Genomic DNA, 4,582 nt, shown 5'->3' with positions numbered 1-4,582 from the left:
GTGTGACTAATCTAGGTGTTAGTTCAATCAGCATGACCTAACCCTATTCAATGACTTAGTGAAATCAGTGGAAAGATTATGGTCCACTGATTGATCTTCTCTTCTTTCTTCTCTAAACTAATTAAATTCTCTAAATTATTAGATCTCTAAATTGAGCTAGTTATGGTGATAACTAGATCATAGCCTCCCATTAAGGTGAGTGATAATGGATCCATTATTTCTGATTGACATTGTAGGCGCCATCCATCTGGTGTTCTTTCTGAATGATGGAATTATCATTCATCATATAATGATTCTGTTAAACTATTTGATGATGGTTAGGTTGACTGAGCCATCCTCAGATCTGATTACTCATTAGTTAGAATCACTGAGCAGGTTTATGTTAATGGTTTGACCTAATCTAAACTTTCAGTGTAGGTCCATCACCTACTGAAATGAAATCTGATGCTAAATTAAGTACTAAAAATTATTTGAAGAAATAATTGATTGAGAACCACCCATAGATGCATATGGGTTGATCGATCTATCCTCAGGCCTATATGTAGTCTGTGTGGATTCTAGTACCCACTAAAGAATTAAGGTAATTTCCTGAATTAGAGATAGAAGCTACCAATTCGTATAAAATAGTAGAAGAACCTTTAGACTAAAGTCTATATCTTTAGGATCAACAAATTCATATACTAATTAGGTTTTATATTTTTCTTATGTGTACAGATATGGCCTCAAACTTGTCGCTCCGATCACTATTGGATGGTGAGAAGCTAATCGAATCGAATTTCGATAATTGGTATCAAAAGTTAAAGATTATCCTAGAAAATGAGTAGATCTTTTATATGATAACAGATCCAACACCTGAGGAGCCTACTCCCAACATTCAAAGAGCGATTCGAGATACTTATTTGAAGTGGCTCAACGATCGCACCACAGTTCATTGCATCATGCGGGCCTCCATGAATGACGAGTTCAGTCGAAAGTTTGAAGAGGCTCAGTCAGAGAAAATACTTCAAGTGTTGAGGGATTTTTTTAGTACCCTTGACGACATTGAGCGGCACAAGACTTGTTGCATCATTTTTAACATCCGGATGAGGGAGGGTGTATCTGTTACTGATTATGTATTGTACATGATCGAGCAGATTGAAAACTTGAGTAAACTCAATTTTCCCTTGCACGAACACCTGGGGAAGGATGCGATCCTGAACTCCCTACCCAAGTCCTACTTGCCATTCCTCAGTCATTTTAGAATGATGAAGCCTGTAGTCAACTGTCACGGTCTCTTGGGATTGCCACAGACTTTTGAGAAAGATCACCAGCTCTACAAGGAGATGGTGAATCTAGTGGGAGAATTTTTTCGAGTAATCATCGTCCTTTTAAGAAAGAAAAAAAGAAGAAGAATAAAAAGGTGCCTGATGCTGGGAGTTAGTCTCAGAAACCTAAGTTCAAGACTGATCAAAGTCAGGTAGAGTGCTTCTTTTACAAGAAGCAGGATCACTAAAAGAAGAATTATCCTCAGTATATCACTTTCCTTAATCCGAACAGGCCAAAGAAGAGGAAGCAATCAGTTGCTGGACAAGGTACTTATGTGATAACACCTTGTAACTTCTTTTCTTTTGATACAATGACCTGGGTATTGGATATCGATAGCCCTATTCACATTTGCATTTCGTTGTAGGATCTTCAGGTGACTAAGAGATTTGGAGATGGCGAGAGATTCTTGAATGTTGGAGATGGAAGATCAATTTCAGTACTAGCTTTAAGAATCATCAAGCTTGTATTCGAGTCTAATTATATTGTTCTTGATGAGTATCATTACTGTCCTAGTTTTCTTTTAAATATTATTTTTGTAGGCCTTTCGATCAATTCTAATTATGAAATATCAATAAAGAAAAATTTTTATGATATCATTTTGAATAGTGTTACAATTTTACGTGGATAGTTGAACAATGGTATCTATATTATATCTAGGCCTAATGTAATATATATTTCAAATAAACACCCTAGAATAGATGATGTCATGGATGCCTACCTTTGGCATTATAGGCTAGGTCATATCAACAAGAACAGGATGAACAGGTTAGCTCAAGAAAAAAATCTTGATAAAGATGATTATGAATCGTTACCTACTTGTGAGTCTTGTTTGCTTGAAAAGATGACCAAGTCACCTTTTACTGAAAAAAGTAAACGAGCCAGTGATGTACTGGGTCTGATACATTTTGATGTATGTGGACCCATGAGCACATGTGTCAGAGGAGGGTATAGCTATTTCATTACATTCACAGATGACCTATCTAGGTATGTGTACATCTACTTGATGAAACACAAGTCTGAATCATTTGAAATGTTCAAATGGTTCTGTAACGAAGTAGAGAAATAAATTGGAAAAAATATTAAAACTCTTCGATCTGATCGAGGAGGTAAATACCTCTCCAGTGAATTTTTGATATATTTAGAAGAAAATGAGATTCTCTCTCAATGGATCCTTTCAGGGACACCACAGCATAATAGCATCTCAGAAAGGAAGAATCGAACCTTGTTAGATATGGTTCGGTCCATGATGGGGTTTGCAACTCTATCAATCTCTTTTTGGGGATATGCACTTGAAACAGCCTGTCTTGTGCTCAATAATATTTTGAGTAAATCAGTTAGTAAGATGCCATATGAGATATGGTCAGGGCATAGGCCGAACCTTTCTTACTTTAAGGTCTGGGGGTGTCCGGCTTATGTTAAACGATTACAAACTGACAAGCTTAGTCCTAAGTCCGATAAATGTAACTTCATAAGGTACCCCAAGGAAACAAGGAGATATTACTTTTACCTGCCTATTGAACAAAATATTTTTGTCAACAGTAAGGCATATTTTTTGAAAAAAAAAAATTTAGTGAAGGAATAAGTGTCTCTAAAATCGAGCTTGATGAAGTTCAACAGGTAGAAGATGAAGTGAAATTTAGTGCAGGGGTAAAATGATAATTTTAAAACTTTTTTAAAATTATAATTTTATAATAAAAAATATTAATTAATCTAATTAATTAATATAGGTTTATCCTACACTAGGATCTAAATATGATATACAACATGCATGCAATTAAATTTGAAATTCAATTTGAAATTCAAATTTGAATAGTAAACACTTTACTGTAATGTGTTCAGAACATAATACCTTTATGCGGGTAGTCGATCTCTGTAATCTGATCACCATCGGAGGTTCTGATCATCGTAACATAGCCACACAGGATGTCTGACCTCTGCAGATCATTCACACAAGGCTCCCGGTCTGATCGGCTCCTCACGAGTGCTAGCTCATTGTAGAGCCCTTTTGATGGTTGATGCTGATCGAATCCTTCGATCGATGTCTGTCGATTCTTCAGATACTTCAGATCATCAGCAGACATGATTGAGAGAATATTGAAGATCTCTCTAAAATTTGGTGGGCTCACGACACTCGTAGCTCACCTTCTCACTTCCCGAACCCCAGGCTGAAACCCTAGGGTACACTAAGAAAAAACTCTGCGCCCTTTTTTCTTTCTTTTCTTTCTTTTTCTCTCGAAAGGTTTTGGACCTTCACCTCATGCAGAAAGGTTCCTCACACCCCAAACTTTCTCTCCAAAAATTTCTTACGCATGCCCCACCTTTCTCCCCTTTTTAAAACAATGTCGAACGTGTCTTATCCGCGTGAGAGAATAAAGATAAGTGGTTGCACATTTGAATTCAAATCGAGTTTGAATTCAAATGCAAACCAACTCATCCCTATCCACTTATGGCATGAGAAGAGAAGGGCATGGACTCTTTGTGTGTGGAAAGGTTTCACGAGAAACCTTTTCTCGTGTAAGTTATGTGGCGCACAAGATGGATAAGCATGAAGGCATAAGAGATAAGTTATCCATTCAAATTCAAACACACTTTGAATTTGAATGGTTAACTAATCAGCTTTATCCATCCATATAGTGCACAAATGTGGGCGTGGGGAGGGCTTTGCATGAGAAAAAATTCACAAGAAATTCCTTCTCGTGAATTCAAATGGGTGCAGTGAATGTGAGGTGGCGCAGGGAGTTTGGGTCAAGGTGGTTTCATTATTTAAACCAACCTAATTGAACCAAATAAGTTAGGCCCAATTAGACTAATTTAAATCCAACTTAATTAGGCTTAATTAAGCTCAATAAAATCTAATCAAATCAAGAATTGACTAAGCCCAACCCCTAATCAAATCAGGGACCAAACCACTTCGATGATTAGGTCAACACTTAACCTAATCGGGTCAAACCCAACTGAATCCAATTCAATTGGACTTGATCCAAAATTAATTATTCAATAAAATTGAGTTGATTAGTGATTAAATCACTAATTAAACCTCTCATAAATATTGAGTCCAAATCTGATAGGCAATCGGGTATCAAAGTCCATCAATATGAAACCTTGATCGAAGAGTCCCAAACCAGTGGGACTCTTGATCCCGGTACCCAAAATGCGTGGGACTCATGATCAGAGAATCCTGATTCTCGATCATAGAGTCTTAGACATGTAGGACTCATAGTCTATGAATATTAGGACTCTTCATCAGCCATCAGATCAGATAGGAACCTCTAATGTG

Source organism: Elaeis guineensis, chromosome 6 (genome assembly GCF_000442705.2).
Source record: "Elaeis guineensis isolate ETL-2024a chromosome 6, EG11, whole genome shotgun sequence".
Lineage (NCBI taxonomy): Eukaryota > Viridiplantae > Streptophyta > Magnoliopsida > Arecales > Arecaceae > Elaeis > Elaeis guineensis.
The sequence above is the reverse complement of the archived record's forward strand: the minus strand, read 5'-3'. Positions refer to the sequence as shown.